General features: G+C 31.0%; 1 protein-coding gene and 1 long non-coding RNA gene across 17 annotated transcripts in view; both read left to right on the forward strand.

Moving 5' to 3' along the window:
* The window catches only part of LOC127708932 (low-density lipoprotein receptor-related protein 2-like), a 423,265-nt gene that overhangs the window by 217,629 nt on the left and 185,177 nt on the right, over nt 1-20,459 (forward strand). The window lies entirely within an intron of this gene.
* Nucleotides 11,457-19,202, forward strand: LOC127708946 (uncharacterized). Its single transcript, XR_007985444.1, has 3 exons — nt 11,457-11,486; nt 15,360-15,412; nt 19,071-19,202. It is a non-coding gene; the product is annotated as an uncharacterized LOC127708946 (long non-coding RNA).

Here is a 20,459-nt window from a genome sequence, read left to right on the forward strand (position 1 = left end):
CTAACAAAGGCCAGAGGCTGCTGACTTGGGACAGGTGCAAAAATGCGGTGGGGTTAAACATGTTTTTTGAGATCTCAAGCCTAGATATGTCATAGCAATGAATATTTCCGTTTTAAGAATAGGAATCACCAAAGGGCCGTCGCATTTGCGGCATCATAGATTGTCATGTTTTACATGCATCACTCATACTTAAATTATTTAGACAGCAAACACGAAAGCAGTTACTCCCTGTTTTTTTTTTTTATCTGTAAAACTATAAATAATATTTGATTTTAAAACAAAGTTATCAATTCATTTGGATGGAATGTCAAAATATCGTAATTAAAAGTAAAATGTGTATTATTTAATTATTTAATCGATTGTTACGTGCATTTTAAATATTTATAAACTAAGAGAGAGGCAAAGATTACCAAAGTGACTTTGAAACTCGTAAGTCGAAAATAAACTGGCAACACCATGACTAAAAAAAATAAGACAAACAGATAAACAGACAAACAACAGTACACAAAACACAACATAGAAAATCAATGAAAGACTGGGCAACAAGAACTCCACCTAAAACTGGGGCTTGATCTCAGTTGCTCTGGAAGGGTAAGTAGATCCTGCTCCACATGTGGCACTCGTCGTGTTGCTCATGCTAGTATAAACCCGGTGATAAGTCCAATTCGGTGAATCACATTCAGGAAAAAGAGGACGGGACTTCAGCTAAGACAATTGGAACAGATCCGTTGTCATCTGTGAAAAAAAAAGTTAAATTATAACAAAAATTGCAAACTCCAAGAAAAAGCCCTTCTAAAATGGCAAAATCGAAAGCTCACACACATCAAACGAATGGAAAAAAACTGTCATATTCCTGACTTGGAACTGGCATTTCCTTTTGTAGAAAAGAGTGTGTTAAACCTGGTGTTTTAGCTAGTTAAACCTCTCACTTGTATGACAGTTGCATAAAATTCCATTCTATTGACAACAACTTGTGAACAAAACAAACAGACATAATACGTAACAGTACCAAAAATAGGGATACAGCAGTCAACATTGTGTTATTACCTAATCACTATAAAACAAACAAATATGTCAAAAAGAAAAACAAAATGGCTTATAGACAAAGCACATCAGCAAAAATGAAAGACAAAAATACAGAAAATGACCATAGCACAATAACACAATGACGAGATGTATAAATACCGAGCCACGCCAAAAGGATATTACTAAAAATGGACTAAACATAAAAGGTTATTAATTTACAAAAACAAATAAAAGAACAATATAACACGTAATTGAGATCATAAACAACGTCAGAACCTAGAATCTATACTTCAAGACCATCATGTATTATTTGTGAAATTGATACGGAATACTTATCAACAAGGTCTTGGTATCTTCCATTACGAGACGTTCTTTGACATAACCCTGGTTCATCAACTTCCTGCTCAGACACTGGTGTCGTTTTATAAAGTCTGAGTAGCAGCTGCAAGCTCTTGAATACCGAATGAGTTGAGAAATAATGTATATTCGATATGCAGGTGCAGTTGTAAATTGCTACTAAGGTGGGGGAAACTGATAATTTGAAAATTGAAACGGATATTCCATAACGGTCAACCAACTCGTGATGGCGTCCGTGAAATTTACGAAGGGACAATTTCAACTTCTCGACTTGGAACTCTTGGCTTTAATAGCTTCCTTGTGAACAGCAACCCTCTATCAATGAACATCATGATAGGAAATACATGAAATACAAGCCCTGGAATATCGTGTCAACTGGGAGATAAATACTCCGTATGGTGGTAGAGCTGGAATGTTGCTACATAGAAATGAGAAGTTAACAATTGGGAAGCTAAAATCATCTCTTTTGTCGTAAAGTTTTGTTTTCAACCGATCATCATTATCAATTTTTAGCTGTAAGTCAAGATACGAAGCAAACTTAACTGTACTTAACAGAAATTATTGCGATGTTTTTATTAACGCGAATAATGCGACTGGGATAGTATCGCAATAATTAGAACTCGCATTATGATATCTGATACACACATCTGTTTGCAGATATTCATGAAATCGCAATAATTAATCTTGCATTTGTGTCCACTCTTCAAAAATCGCAATAATAAATGCACGCATTAATTTCTGAATTTACAGTATCTGTTGTATCCTTCATCTCAAATTCGATGGGATAGATGCGTTCAACATAGTCACCAAATTTTGAATTACTTAGTGAGAGAACATCATCTATATAGCGGAAAGTGAAGTTAAGGATACTGCTCACTTCTTTTATTACTTCCTACGAAGTTCCTGTATAAAGTCAGCCTCATATAAAAAAAGGAACAAGTCGGCAAAAAGAGTTGGTTCCATGGGAATGCCGATTGATTGTTGAAAAACACGGTCTCCAAACATAACAAATGTGTTGTCAATAAATAAATCAAGCATCTTGATAATGTCAGTTTCAGAGAACTTTTTGTTTGAATAAGACTGATTTTTTACTAAGTACGATGTATCCCTCTCCTAAGTCAAGAAACTTGTATCTACGTAGGCCATTCCTTTTACGAAAAAAAGCAGGACCAACTCTTTCAAAATGACTTTTAGTATGGAATGAGGAATACTTGTGTAAAGTGTAAAAAAGTCAAATATATGATATATACTTATCATAATGCATAAGCAAGAAGCAAGGGGTCATTATTTGGTTACTTACAATATATAATGTGATGTACCAAAAAAAGTAAGTTGTATTTATATTAAAACCCCATCCATTTATATGTGACATTTGTAGAATTTTGGTCTTTTAAAAAAAAGACATATAATCCTTTTAGTTCGAACTATTAAAAGAATTTGCAACGAGTTCTAGAGGAATATAAAAGTTCGTCAAAATAAAAATATCAAGAATAAAACTAAACACCACAATCTCTTTGGTCAAATTGCACGATACCCCTCCCCTAAATCTGCGTACGTTTAAAGTGTCTATAACTTAAACAATAAGCAATCAAGCATACCCGAGGTATCCACTTGAGCGATTCTATCGTACTGAAGAGTTACCAGGCATTGGTTCACTGCCGTTTGTAATTCATTAATAATTGATTTTCCGATACTAGTATTTGAGAACATTTTGTTTTTATTTTTTAGAAACTGTATATTTAAAAAGTATCTTTTTTATTAACTGGTAAGACTCACTGTAAAAAAAACGGAAATTAATTCAGACATAATTATGCTATCTACATAAATTAATTCCTTGCAATTTGTTTCCTTCAGATTCAAAACCAATGTCTAATATCTGAAACAATAACTCTAATACAACTCCAACTCCGGCTGCGCTTAACTGCGGAGATATGTTTAGATAACAAGACTTACTGACAATATCGACCCATGCCAAATAGATGAATGTTCATTATTTCTTAAATCTTTGACCAATATACGACGTATAAGTATCACCTTCAATAGTTATTGGAATTTAATATTAAATACGAAAATTAGCATTATGTACATATGAAACCATATTTAATAAGTAAAAATATACTAGGTCAGACAACGGCTGCATTTCCTTGTTTAGATCAAGGAATGATATCTAAAATATACGTCCTTGTTCAGATCCAGAGACATAGATGTCCAAAGTATTAAGTATACACAGTATTCTGAAATGATAATAAACAAACTGGTCACTTCAATCAGTTAAGACATTTTTATGTATTTATAAAACGTCATTCTATCAGAAATACTAAACTAAAAGTCATAAATGTTATAATGAGATTAGTTTTAAGTATTATCTGCGAACTTGTATGCACATTGTACATGTTGTACAACATTTTTTAACCTTGTTCAGTCAATGTTATCGTTTGATGTTTACTGTGCCTTTAATGAGATAAGATAGGCTTACAATTTCAACCACGATACACAGTGACATACATCGATGTTCACCTGAACTTATTTGTACCTACCTATGCTGATAAAACAGAACCACCTATTATTTCGTATACATACAAACAACTCAGTAAAGGTTAAGTTTTTAATTTAATGTCAGTTACATCAGACGTCATCGAAAGTAATGCTCCTTCAACTTGAGACCATGAATCTTTGAATTTTAGATATGATTCCTATGACCATGGAAATACGGGGTACCTCAACATCGTTCAAGACCAATATGTTTATTTTTTTTCAAAAGAACTTCAATATCATCATCCATCTAAAATAGATTGGAAACAGTGCCTACATGTAATTAAAGACGCTGTTTTGTCCTATTGTAAAACTTGGTGTTTACAGGAAAAATCTGAGAAACAATATTTTGATTTTTTTTTTTTAAATTAAAGTATGAATCTTGTAAAAATTCGACAATTGCATTTTGAAAACAAAATCAGAAATAAATAAAAGGATTTATAATACGCCTATTTATAGAATAAGAAACTAACTTCAAGTTCTCGCAAGACAGTTTGTGTTCGTACCGGCTGACAAAACAGCCAACATTGCGGTAATGGCATGTCCTAAATACTACCTAGAATGAAAATATAAATTCTTCTACATTGATGTCTACAGATTCATGTAGTAGACAATCATATAATCACAACATATTGGCTTGATACCTCGTCAGAACATCTGAGGGTTCCTACTATATATTGACTCACGAAACAACACAAAAACCCTTAAAAATATCGTTGCATATATAGCTATATAGCTACTGAACCCCTCAAATTCCCTCTTTCACGAACTAAACAAAACCAAAAAGAACACAAGAACGGAATGAACGAGAACGAACGATTTAAATCAATCAGAATCGTGTATCTCCACCTTTTTCGCATATTTGTTTTCCGCTCAAAGTCATGTGTGGACAAAACGATCAATTAATTCCGTGTTAACAATCCTGTTTCGTTCTGAAACGATACTATCTCACTTGATTGGATGTTTGGTAATTATGTTAGTTTTCGGAATGTGAACCAAAACGAATCAGCTGACTTATTAATCATTAAATCTAAAGTTAATCGGTATATTTTTACTATTTTCTATTTATATCTATTTCATTTATTTATGTCATTACCTTTATTAATTTCCATGTGTTTATATGTTCAATTATTCCAAATACATGTATTGTTGTATATCATATTAAAAAAAAAACATGAGTTCTAACGTTTAACATTTAATTTTGACTATCTTTTTGTCTGTTGGCAGCAATTTTGCTTTCGAACAAATAATAGTAAGATAGAAAGGTAATTCTAAGATAAATAAGTAAATAGATAGTTTTCATGATAAATATAATGGAAAATAATGAAAGACTGACAAGATCAAACTAACTATGAAAATGTTCGCTTGCAGGTTCTTTAAATACATATTGTTTGTAACAAAAAACTGACAAGAACATTATTTATTTAGTTATTCTTTTTTCTTTTTATCATAGTTATCTTTATTGTCATTTTTTATTTATTTGTTTATTTGTACTGTTTGATCTTCATACTGGTTTGTGAGATGTAGTGCAGAAAAAAAAGTGTATAGAAGAAGTATGTCAAAAACAGGTTTTGCCAGCAAAGTCACTCGCTATTCTTGGTTAGTATATTGAGAACATATTTATGCTTGATTAACATTTATTATTAATCTTTTTTGCTATCCGCATTTAATGATTTGCAAAGTTTTTCTAAACTTCAATGAAGTTTTCACACAATATTTAAAATTCTCTTATTTTATTTCACGAAGTTAAAAAAAAATCTTTACGATGATTTTAATGTAAACAGTTTCCCATCTCTTTTCTATTTTATAAACTGTATAATATGTTAAAGCAGTGTAATGTACATTATTCATCTAAGCATAAATATGGTAAGTATAAGTTGAACCGGGCAAATATCTATACTTCGTAAATGACGAGATCCAATTTATTAGCCGGCATGACGTAAACACGACGAATCAATTCAACTTTATTAATAAATAATGTAGGACAATGGTGTTGATTAAAAATTACATCATTCGAGTCTTTTTTTGTTTTCCACGTAATTATTATTACCAATAATTAACAAATTCCGGGTGGAATCCGATACCGACACCAATAGTACTTGTTACCTGTTACCTAATCTCTACGTATCGCCTCTGTCAGGCGCACCACTAAACGGTGTATTTGTGATTTGCTATGTTCACGGGAATAATCAGATGTTAACTTCGTCATTATACAGGGATTGACACTACTAAATTTAATAATTGACCAAAACAATATATCAACAAGTAGTTACCTTCTGTAGTTAGAAAAACCCGGACGGATTAACACAGACAAATTTTGACGGCATAGAAAACTGTGCACCTTCTAATCAGCATGACTTTATCAAATGACAATATGAATATTAATCCAGGCTGAAAATAAGGCGTAGATACTTTAATTCAGTCACGGACCCGCGATGTCGCGTGTGTGTTCTAGTTTTTATAATACAAATCACTCTGAGATATAGACACTACAGATTCTTAGTGACGTCTCAGTATTTTTTATACAACGTGGACATATTTGCACTCTTAATTAATGTCAAATTAAACAATATTTTGTAGTCATTGTGTATCAATATTGTTGCCAAATTGTATGTTAAACTCCATCCTGAGTTAACATTTTTTTTTATTTATCATTCTTATAATATATATCATGTACATGTATATATGATTGGCTTATTAAATATCAAAATGGTCAGTTTTTCTTGATGCGGTCAAAGATCGTGAGATACGAAAACTGCCACTCTACATTGATGCGGTTAAAATTTTCCATTCATCATGTACATGATGTACTGATATTGCTGTAATTTTTTATATCCAATCCACCCTGAGTTGACAAATTTACTGACTTATAATTTGCCTATACAATTGTTAAAATAAAGTACAAATATACTAACTTTTGGTCCATATAAATACAAACCATCTGTAGAAATGAAAACTTCAGATTCTTGTGACAGTTCAGATTTTTTTACTTAAAAGAGGAACTATTGACACTCTTAATTGATGCAGATGAAATATTGTTGACAATAAAAACTGGGGGTGATCTCAGATGCTCCGGAAGGGTAATTCTGCTCTACATGTGGCATCCGTCGTGTTACTCATGTAAGTACAAACCCTGTGACAAGTCTAATTTGGTAGGTCACATTCGGGCAATAGCGGACGGGATTTTAGTTACGACCATTGGAATATATCCGTCGTCATCAGTGAAACAGATATTCCATAACGTTCAACCAACTCGTAATGGCGTCCGTAATTTTTTCGAAGGGACGATTTCAACTTCACACTTGGCACTCTTGGTTTAATAGCTTCCTTGTGTGCAAATATTTAGCCATTTAACAATTTACAATAAAGGCGTTTGAGTTTGGTTTGGTTCTTTATAAAAAATAGTTTATTGAATTATGAACCTAAAACTTTAACGGGTTTTGTGTTGTGTAACAGTAGATAATGTATATGATTGTGTCTGTTTGTTCATCAACTTATCAACTCTGATTAATTTATTAAAGTTCATGTATTATTTATCATTGTGTTATCATAGTAAAGATTCATCGTCTGAATCTTTTTTTCTTCATCAACTTACAACGAGTCTTCAATGATAAGATGACATTTCGAGGTAAATGTGTACCTAAGGTCCAAAAAATGTATTAGAAGCCAAGTTGTACTCGTTCAAAAAGGCATGCTAATGAGATAAATTAAGTGAAAAGGCAAAATCGTAATTGCATTTCGAAGTTATTTTTTGCATATGTCATTTTACTTTTTGTAAAATTTAATGCTAAAGATAAACAAAATATAATTGAATTCTGTAGATGTATGTTTATTTCTAATTGAGTTGATATGTTTTTGTCACATCTCCTTACATTTACCTTTTAGAAAACTATTTTTTGAATAATAAAAAAAAACAAAAAGGAAAAAACCCATCCAACAACAACACACACAGTTACATATGATATGACAGAACTCTCACAGTTTTCCTATCTAGTGATAACATTTGTTTGATTAACTGTCTTTTATTTTAAATATATTTTCAGAATGATAATCATAGGTAAAATGAACAATGGTTAGGTTCAATAATAATACATTCGTCTTGTCTAACAAGGCGTATAACAGTTTAATGAGGATAATTGGCTAATAAAGGGGTAGTTAGTATTTCAAACTTCAGTATACTAATAGATTTTGAAATGTCAGATATTCAATGTAAAATTGTAAGTTGTTTTTACTTTCACTAGATTATTTACCCGAACATTAGCTCTTCAGAGTTAAATTAGAAGTAAGTATATAAATTTACGTATTTTTACAAAGAACTTGTTTTTAAAATGATACAATCGTGGTTAATCATTGGTAGGAAAATCAAGGATTGTTTTTCGCTGCATCTAAATTAACATAGAATACTATAATACAAGCATCACATACACTGTCGAAACTTTCTACATGCTTTATTTAAAAAATAAATCTGCAGTGTGATATACAACATTTTATTCATAAACATTGATAGTTTTGTGTAATCTATTTAGAACGGGATACCATAGAACATTTACTTCTTGGTCTACCTATGCCCAGGGAACCATGAAAACTGCTAATACAGAAATGATAATAATTCACAATACATACATGTTTTACCCTTTTAACAAACAGTTAACAACTTTAAACGAACTTATAATTCATCGAACATTTTCTTTTTATATCGTACGTACAAGATTACTGCATTATTTATTACTGCAACTCAAAATGTAATAAACAAAATGAATTCTGAAATGATTTCCTTAAGGAAAAGTCCATTTAAAGAGACAAAATTAAACGCTCGACTATCGAAACCGACTGGAAAAGAGTTGTCTCTTTTTTTTTTGGCCATGGCGTTGTCAGTTTGTTTTCGATCTATGAGTTTGACTGTCCCTCTGGTATCTTTCGTCCCTCTTTTGTCATGTCAGATTCAGGTCTTTTAACAGAAATATGGAAGTAACATATATTAGGGTATTTGCATTGCATTTGGTTTATCCATTTATTCTAAGGACACAATATTAATTATGAACAAAACTATTACAGATACAGTTTTTCTTTTCAAAGTTCCAATACATTTTTGTTAATAATACCAGAAGTTCACGTTTAATGAAGAATTATAGACCAGATATAAAAACTCATTATAAATAATTGGCTTACAATGTGACAGGCCACACGCTTACTTCAGCTACTATACGACTCATCAATAGCGCTCAATTCAAAGCAGGTACGAAGCCAAATTAGAACAACGGAAGAAATTCAAATAAATATAGAATAATATATTGCAAAATCCGTATCGTATGCTGTATCACCACGAGGAACCAATATCAGTCCCGAGGGCCGAAGGTCCCGAGGGTTGATATTGGTTGAGTGGTAATACAACTTGCGATACGGATTTTGCAATGTATTATTCTGTTTATCATATATTTTTTATAGAATCAGATTCATGGGATATCCTGTTTTAATTGTCCGTAAAATATGAGAGAGACAAGAAAATTATGATTTTCCTGTATTTTTCCAGTTGACTTTTTTTTTAAACACTTCCTTATTTGCCTAATATCCCGTTTCGTGATAGTCATAACAAAATTCGTGATCGTTCATACTGGACGAGACATCGACATCGTAATGTCCATTATAACCTTATTACATGCTCAATATAGAGCTATGAAATTGGCAAATAATATGTTTTGCGACCATGCATTCAAATGCATTCACTAACGATACTGTCAGCTGTTCTCTCCTGTAGAATACAACTCACCTTCCCAATATTTATTGTTAAGTTTAACCATTTTATACTGCAATCTGATCTCATTTATATACATAAATGTGGACAACAATGTTACTAAGTATCATCAATTCAAAGATTATGGACAGACAAACAGAGGGATTCCTATATATATATTTATATGAACTCCACATATTCGACAGGGTTGCAATTTAGCTCTACCAAATATGTGTATACTTCGAAAACTAAAATTTCTTCAATAGTGCTTGATGTTAAAACTTTACTATCATGTTTTTTTTCCAGGGGGTATATATATATACTGAATACCATGATTATTTCTGAAGCTTGTGAAACCCCATCATTTTTTAGAACTAAAAACATTGGACTTGGAATTTCCAAAAATGAAACTCTGATAAATGAATAAATATTAATATAACACCATTTCTTTTTAATCTAACTATCAAAATAATAATTTCACAACAAGGATCACATAACATCAAAAACAACTACACTAGGTTTAATACTGTTATTAACAGAGAAATCCTGTCATTTGTTAAAATAATCCATCCTAGGAATTTCTAGTCCTATTCTGGCATATATGACTCATTTTGTTTTACACGTATTTGGTGTCAAAATTACTTTCCTACCCTTTTTTGATGCATGTGATTTATAAATTTCCGTTTTCTCATTTTGAACCTCATATTAATACAGGCAGATGTAATTTGTTTTAACACCACTTTTAATATTTGCATAATTCGAAATAATTTGGATTTTGAAGTGAACAATTTGCTATTTAAACCCTTGATTTAGGAAAAGTATTAATGCACATCAATGAAGTATTGCTAATTAATACAAATGCTTTAGAATAGTAATCTATAGACTCCTTAATGTTATTATCTCAGTTCGATTGCACCAAAATTAACACACATTCATGTACCTGTACTTTTAAATAAACAAAAAAACTAGTGAAGAGAGAATGGGTCTTTTGATCATTTTCCAAAATTAATATTTCTAGTCTGAATTAGTGTCATAAATGACCCATTTTCTCTTGCAAGTATTTTTCAGAAATTCTAACTAAATGAGGTTACATTTCGTATCATGCCAGGAAATACAGCAACTGGACGTCATATGTCAAACTTTGACGACCGGTATGCGTTACGGGTTAAGCTATGCGATACGGGGTATGCGATACGGGTTTAGCCATGCGATATGGGGTATGCAATACAGGATAGGTGATACAGACTCGAAAAAAACAACCTTTATTAGATATAAAAAATTGCTGTATTTAGTACTAAATATATGATAAAGGTCAATATAAATCATCCTGCCAGAATATAACATACAATTACTGAAATTATTACTAAGCTGCTTTATATCATTGTATATTAAACGGACATTTTTTTCTAAAATAGATACAGTAAAAAATACTATGCACACAATCATGATGTTTCCACAGATTTAAACTGCAGTTATATAATGCAAAGCCAAATCAATGGTGATAACTAGTATCATTTTACATTAAACCCAGGATATTTCTGTGTAAAACTATTTTTTCCGACTCGTCAATCAAATTTATATTTTTTTAGAAAGGTCATCCTACATGTAGGTTAAATTGAAAATGTGAAAGTTCAACATGGTAATTTTTTTTAGAAAGGCGGATAATGATTTATTGAAGGTAAATGGTTGATAAAGAGATAAGTGTTTCAAACAAGGATAATCAACAGTTTTTTTTTGAAATGTCAGTAATTGGTTGTAAACATTTAAATTCGTTTCCCACTCGCCTTGTGATCTACTTGAATATTCACTTCTCAAAAGTAAGCTTCTATTCTACATATGTGTAAGTACATATTATTTGTATTATTTTCAAATCAAATAATGCTTTGAATTTATGACACTGGACGTTAAGCAAACATCAATTAATCTTATATGTAAGGGTGAAACATGGATGGAAAAACCCAACTTATTTATGTCAAAAGTTGGCAAATGTTATTATATAGTCAATATCATTTGACGATGTATCATAATGCTTTATTTCAATAACTCAAACATACATCACAGAACACTTGTGTTGGATATAAAAGGATCATTAATTGGCTCGATACAAATTTAAAAGTGTTTCTACTAATCGGCCAATAAAATCCGAATAGACCGTAAATCCTCGACGGCATCAGCAACCATGTCCACAACGAAATGCAAATGACATAATTCATGCATGTCTTCACTTATAATTAGCTAATCAAGAACACTTACCAAATATATCTGGCTTTTATTTTTAATTTTGTTTTAATCCTTTGATATATATGCATACCTGGCTTTCCTTTTGGGTGTTCCTGATGAAGTCAACTCTAGACAAGAGCTTTTTACATAACACATGACCCCTTATGTTGGACTGCTATTCTCTGATATTATCATTACAGTTCTTGGATGGTGTAAACTTCCCACTAACACCATACACCATTACACCATTCACCATACACCGTTACACCATACACCCTGTGCCATTACACCATACACGTTACACATTAGCACCATACACCTTACACACTACACCATAATGCAATTTAATTTCAAAGAAAGCGTGCAACTACAAAATTATTCATTTATCTTAAAAAAACTAATTTTAATCACAATATTGAAAATTAATGTATAAAATCAAAAATCAGATCTTATCAATATTTTGCATAGTTTTAAATGTTGTTCACCATTCATTCACACCATTCCCGATCACACGTTACATTATTACACCATTCCCCTTACACCATACACCATAGCACCATACACCTTCTACCATTGCATCATATGCCATACACTATTAACCCATACACGTTTTTTTGGGAAGTTTACACCATCCAAGAGCTGTAGCTCAGTATGCAAGACATAGCAATTAAAATTTGTAACATAAATTTCCGATATCTGATGATTGTATGTATTTTCTAAAGGCAAACTTGGGCATCAAAGGTGGGGTTTTTTTTTGTTTGCTTTAAACGTTCATTGACAAATGTTAATTATTAATTTTTTGTTTGAAGATTAATTCATTGTCCAGTTCACTTTGTGTTGGTTACATTGATAAACGTAAAGAGGCAACAGTTTTCATCTCTAAAAACCTGTATAAAGTGTTGCTCCATGTGTTCCGATTCGATAACATACACGTTTTTTTTTACGAATTCTTACCTAATGTTTTGATATTAAAGGTGTTCGCTGTTCTTGTAGGTGACTTTTTGTCAGATACTTGGGATCCTCTGATTTTATCGACGAAGTACCATTACAAATATGGCCCGCTTACTCCTATTTTTGTCATGACTTTATTGGATATAAAGTTTTCCCCTATATGAAACCGATTTGATTACGTACATGTTCATATTTTATGAATTCTTACCTCATGTTGTTATATTAAGGATGTTTGCTATTCTTGTTTATTGACTTTTGTCAGACATGGCAGATATTCGGAATCCTCTTATTCTGTCGATGAAAATTAATTTAAATTTGTAAAAAAATGTAACAATGTTAAATTTGTTATCAGTATGCCCTGCCTATATATCAACTAGGCCTAAATATTTGACAAAAGTTAATTGTTCTTGGCCAACCATTACTTAATTATAATATTTATTTAAATTAACGTTTGCTTTACGTATAAAGGAAATTGTGTACTTAAATACAATTTGCGGGGTCAATCAGATCACAATTTGCTACTTACGGATAATCGTTGGTCATCTCAACGAGATTCATTTTCTCGCTTGAGCCGGTACGCCGAAAGTGAGAAAAACGATCGAGATGAAATGACCATTGATAATCGGTTTATCGCAATTTTGCCTATGTCGACGTTGATATTTACATTGACAACGGCACGTGCTCCCTAAGTTTCTAGCGATAATTTTTCATATCACTCTACTGTCCTAAGAAAGGAAATTATCAGTCATTAAGATCAAAGGAACATTTTGTAAAATAGCCATAATTAATGAGGTTTGTGTTCTTATTAGGCTTTTAATGTATTGACCTAATCTGTTTATCATTTACCATGTTGTAAATATGTTTTCGTTGCTATAACATATACAACAAAGTATTCATAAATTATAAAAATATTGAGAGAACCATTTATTGCAAAATTCGCAATGGCTTGTGTGTAAAAACAAATAACACGAATAAGGAAACGGACCTTTTATTTTTTTCTGGTAATTTAGTTATATTATCTATATTTTATCAATGTATAACAGTTTTTGTAAAGGCTTGTTATTTTGACACATAACAGCCAACATCCATAAACTATAAAAATCCACATCAATTTGTCTGCATATTTTTACGTACGCTATCGGGATTTGGGCTTCAAGCTTTGTATGTGAAACATTAATAAGATTAAACAATGCGTAAATTTGCATCCATTTGTTCATTTTTGAAAAATAAAGTTTTTAACATTAAACCGAGAACGGAAATCATGTCTAAAAATTCACATCTGAATCTATTGTTGGTACTTATATCCTTGGTATTGTTTTTTCATTTATATCCGAAACCTAATTGTCGTTGTGGTGTTTGGGTTATGTCGCCAAAAATTCAACAGATTAACTGAATCATACATCTTTATGCTAATTATGAGGTCTTGTTTTACATCATTAACTTTTTTTCAAAGTTTATCTTATTGGGTTAAGTGTTATTTAATAGTCACTCTTATTATCCTTTCAACAATTTACATTAAGCAGTCAGGGGCATTACTTAAAAAAGTAACATTTAAAAATACCTATACAAGTAATGTTGAAAACGAGGCTATATGTAATATTACTTATATAAGTAACTTTTTTAAATATTATTTTTATAGGTGTCCAACTATACAGATTTTACTAGCTTTAACAAATTTTCACCTGGTTTCATCTGGTTATTTTTCCCATGAAATATAAACTCTAATCCTTCTGAAACACTAATTGTCTTTCTGACGCACTTATCTTTTATATCGACGCTTTTGGGTCAAAGATTGGTCTCTTGGGACTATTACAATATCATTTTCCTCAAAAATCTTGAAGGTAGACAGATATAAATAAATAGAAACTTGTGAATTAAGTAAGACTTTGAATTATTTATAATTTGTAACCCAAAACACTTACATATGTTCCTTAAATAAGTGTTATTACTAATTATTTCACAGATGTATAAAATAACTTATTCAAGCAATATTTTTGTCATTGTTTTTAAAGTAACCGTTTATTTCTATACTCCTCTAAAATCTAATAAATTCTTCATTTTATGATATAAAATGATGTAAAAATTTATGAAAACTACATTCAGTCCATGCTTCTATTGAAATTTAAAATAACTCTATTGAGTAATTTTATAATTTTTAAAAACAAAAATTACCTATATAAGTAACTAAAAAAATTACTTGTTTAAGTAATGCCCCTGACTGTTAAGCTAAATTATAATGTCACGAGGAAAAAATATTTTCTAAAATTATAGAAAATCAAAACCAGACTAATATAAATTACATAAAAATATATGGCTATTTTAATTTTGAAAACATTTACTTTTAATTCTTAAATGTTTCTTATTTCATATATTCGAAATCTTTTGAATTTAGTTTGTTATGTCTTCATCATCAATTGTATTACTCGTTTAATGTATGTACAATTGGCGAAAAATATATTACAATTAGTGACAAAGATTTGATAAAAAACAGTACATGCGAAAGCTGTGCTACGTTGCTATACTTTTTACTTATTTTTCACAGGGCAATGGAAAATTATCCTTTCTTTGTTGTGTTGCTTTTAACTGCAATAACAGGTGAAGTATACTTGTATCTATGCGAGGTTGCACTTAATTGGTGATTTCATATTATAACTGTTTTATGTTCAAGTACAGTCTTATTGGGTCAACATGGTCAAGGTAAGCTGACTGATAATGATAAACACGACTGTCGGAAGAATCATACAGAATCAATATGAACTATTTGCGTTAATTATCATTGTAATACAATGAATGTTGAATAATACTTAAAAGTAATGATGTGCGTTGAATTACCATCTTATTCACCGATAAAAAAAACTCGATTTTTACACGAGTCATCTCCCATCAAAATGACGTTACTTACGTATGTTAACAAAAATGACACAACTTCCAGGTAAGAACTGGTCTGTGGACTAGAGTGACAAAGAAAAAAATATTTGAAATCCATCTGCTTCCGAGGCAAGCATTCACAAACGGCCGTTTTCGCGACACCAATACTTTACAGAGAGTCTTCATTTATTGTACATATGAGATCATAATATAAATCTCTGGCTTAATGTTTTGACAGATTATTTGATGCTACAGTGATACATCATATCCAAGATTGCCAACCCTACAAATTACTATCACTTTAGTCTGCACCATCAGAGAAATAATCGTTTATTGTTGACAATTCTGAATATTCACACATTCTATCGTCCATAAATGTATATACTCAAAGAAATAATATAACATATGAAAAATAAAACCAACTCAAACATCAAACATGTTGAAATCTAATATTTTGCGTAATACATTTATTAATTTTCCGACACCTTTTTGAACCAGAAAAAAATCCTGTATTAAGGCCAGTAACAATTCTGTTTTAACTGCTTTATTTGGTAAAAAACTTGTACTAATGACCATCTCTGAGATACACTGAATCGTAATAAATGGAAATTTATAATGTATTTTAAGTCATTGGTTAATAAACTTCTGATAGCTGCTTAATTTACAATAAAATTGAGAATGGAAATAGGGAATTTGCCAACCCGACCAAAGAGCAGGAAATAGCCGAAGGCCACCAACATGTCTTCAACACAGCGAGTAAATTCCGCACCCGGATGTTTGTTTCAGCTGGCCCTCAAACTAAAACGCGTACTAGTTTAGTGATAATGCACGTCATACTCAACTCTAAAACATTTAAATTAACTAAAATTAAAAATCATACTAGACTAACAAAGGCCAGTGGCTCATGACTTGTGACAGACGCAAACATGCGGCGTGGTTAAACATGTTTTGTGATATTTCAACCCTCCCCTTATACCTCTAGCTAATGTAGAATAAAAAAAACAAACACACAGCAATAGGCACAGTAAAACTCAGTTTAAAAAAGTTCGAGTTCGATGTCATAATAGGTAATAAAAGAAACTAAACAAATTGACAATGATACATAAATTAACAAAGGACTACCAAAGAACTTACTGACATGCAAGCCTCAGACCTTAATCAAACTCATTGAAAGATTATGTCTTCATCATATGAAAATCGAGCACAATCCCTCCAGTTAGAGGTTTAGTATCATACCATCACAAAATATATTAGAAAAACATATATAACCCGTATCATGCCAACAACTGGCTTTAGAATAAATGTGTTTAGTTCTGATGCAAAGACCCTATTAGTGAATCAATAGTAATACTAATATATGCCATCTTTAATGACCTGACAACAGTATCGTAATAATTATATGAATTAAAACATTGGGATTTGCTTTATCATTATTCGACGTTTTTGTTTTAGATGCACAGTAAAAATCTGCTGTGTCATTAATCATCTCATATAAAAATTTGTAATCATTTGGATAAAACAGATTTGTACACATTGTATAAATATATATCATAGTGTTATTACAGGGGTATTAGCTACGAGATATACTTAAATTTAAAATATGATTTTTTTTTCAACTATTAATGAAATTAAATAGTGAAATAATAATTCGCTTTTAGCAGCCAGTTTGGTTCAGTTTTGTCAAAATAAGCTTAGAAACATCGCTGATAAATTAATCGCTGCGAAAAGAATATTTCGACCTAATTGAATCCGTATTCATGTGACCTTCCATTTAATCCTTTAGCTAGAGATGGATTACGCATGAATTAGGCGTGTTCAGTTATTAATGGAAAATAATGTCAACATTGAAAGTGAAACTATGGCAAATGTGGTAAACCATTTGATTTACTGATTCGATTCACAAAAACTCATTCGTATACAAGTAAAACGAGGATTAACATATATTTAAACCTATAATATGAAATCAAACAGACCTAGAAAGAAACAATTGCACGAGTTCGCTATCTATTTATATCTATAGTTATGTTTATTTCAAGTTATATTACCGTCGACAGACTTCGGAGGTCACCTTGATGGTTAATAAGATGGCGTCTAGACTAAAATACACACTAAATGCTGATACATATTATCGATCCCATGCATTTGAAATTGTTTATTTTAGATTTTTCATAATTTAGATCTACTTTTTAGAATGTTATAAAACAAATATGAGATCTTGAATCAAATCGGTGAACATGGATTTGACAACTAATGCCCCTTTAAATGGGTGTTTTCTTATTAATTATGTATTATGTTCAAGTACAGTAGTATAGAATCTAGGTTAGCTGTATTGGCTCGAGACGTAGCCTTGGTCCAATACAGCTGATCGACAAACAACCGGACTAGTAACTTGTAATAAAATGCGAATGAACTCTGGAAAAGAAAACATATTTTGTAACCACCATTTAGTAATATTAAGAAAGGCATTGAAGCTTTACGTAACGGCTTTTAAAATTGTGACCTTCATTAGTTTTTATCGGTAAAACTTATTTGGCAGAAATAAAAAATCAATATTAAAAAAAAAGATGATGACCGTGTGACCATTCGGCCATTATCGTAGATTTCGAGTTTAATGCCGCTATATCTTCTATCTCTTATGGCTCGGCCAATAACATTCCTAGACAATGACAAACTCAGCTTGAAATAAAATGGGCCTAACAAATTTGGCTTCTCATGTAATAGGCCTAACAAATTTGGCTTCTCACATAATACATGTAATAGGCCTAACAAATTTGGCTTCTCATATAATAGGCCTAACAAACTTGGCTTCTCACATAATAGGCCAGTAAAACAATCTGATCATTATAGACATTAGATAAGATTGTTAAATCGATATCATTTATTAAATCAATGAATATACAGTTTACAAAATTACTAATGTAAACAAACACAAATATAAAAAAGAAGTTTGAATTTGTAAAAAGTAGTTGATTCTATACATATTCGTATAAAACATTAGATTTAAGGGAATTAGAATACTTATATATTTCTCGTCAGATTTTCAGAGGAATCTGTTCGTGCTAGTTAGGTAATTTTGTCTCCTCAAAAGTAGACTGCTTAGATACTTAAGACACATATAAAGCATAGCGCAAATAGTTCCAAACGTACTGTTACTTCTCGCAAGTAACACATCGGTGAAAAGCAGAATTTGATTATTTCACAATCGAAAATATGGACTAGATTTTAGTTCAAAACCAAATAGAATATATTCGTGGTCATATATAACAGTCAAGTAAATAAGTACATATACCTTAAAACATCCGTTGCTTGATGTTTGCCACACACATGGAAATTTCACATAATAAATTTAGATGTGTTCTAATTGATAATTGTAATTTCTAAACAGGTGGGTCGACGGACGTTATTCCTCCAGGAGAATGTAGAGAATGTTCAGACGGTTCTGGTTGTGCTTATAGACTAGCGTTTTGTAATGGATATAATACTTGTTCAAATGGCGAAGATGAAAACGAGGATTTATGTAGAGGTACCAAGGTTAATTGTTTAGCTGTAACAGGGATCTGTTATATATTTTAAGAAAATGATTGTTCATTGTGTATGTATAATTCATGTTTTGTATCAAAACAGGGCATTCTTTTTTTTTCTCATTTCTTTCAATATTTTATATTTAATGGCCACAAATTATTTTAAGAATTGATCGAAATCTGAAAATTTTAACAATATTACATAAAAAAAATAAAGAACGCCAGTCCTCTACTGTTTAACTAAGCTACTACTAGAAGCATTCTGTTATTCTAGAAAGATAACATGAACGTTAAATCATGCTAAACAAAATCCATATCAGACTTTTCTTGATGTCATATGAATATGCCCGGTCAACATGGGAGCTCAATCAATATTGTGCACCTAAAATGTCTGTAATAAAATACTTGTACGTAGTTTACCCATTAATCCTATCATGTGCTGCTTGGTTTTATTTAGAATTGGAATGCGAAATAGGAAAAATGAAATGTAAAAACGGGATACATTGTTTTCCTGAATATACTCTTTGTGATTACTACGCCTACTGCAAAGATGGTTCAGATGACGATCCTGAAATGTGCAAAAGTAAGTAAGGAGTTATAGCTGCATAACATAATTTAAAAAATGACATAATATTGTGGTGTCTTGTTTTATCTAAACATAGTAACGGTTTGTTTAATAATTTTTGTGCAGTATTTGAAATTTCTATCTATAAAGAATTTTTTTCCAAATGAAATTCCAAGCAGAATGGTGTCAGCAACTAAAAACATTAAAGCTATCGATTTTACTGCAACAGATACGCATTTGAATAAAAATGGAATGGTCATTATTATTTCATTAATACGAAATTAATATGGATTTCTTTAAAAAAAAAAAAAAAAAACAATATAAAAAATCTCGCTATTTTACGATTGCCGTTCCTTTATTTTTCTTACTTTTAATATATTCAATGGCATGTATGATAGTTCATTCATTTAGATATTAATGCATGCGTATCTGTCATGGAAAGTATTTGTAACGACAAGTAGGAAATATTAAATTCTGTAAAGTAGGCAGTAATATGTTTATAAAGTTATTAGACTGCTACTACTACAACTGTTTATAGTAATATTATTTTAAAACTTAATATCGTTATCGCATTACTGTAATTATTAAGTCGACTTACTTTTTCGACCATGTCAACAGATCGAACGTGTCCAACTAATACAACAAAGTGTAGTGATGGCATTGCTTGTTATTCGGAAAAGGATCGCTG

This window comes from Mytilus californianus, unplaced genomic scaffold (assembly GCF_021869535.1).
Source record: "Mytilus californianus isolate M0D057914Y unplaced genomic scaffold, xbMytCali1.0.p SCAF_7, whole genome shotgun sequence".
NCBI lineage: Eukaryota > Metazoa > Mollusca > Bivalvia > Mytilida > Mytilidae > Mytilus > Mytilus californianus.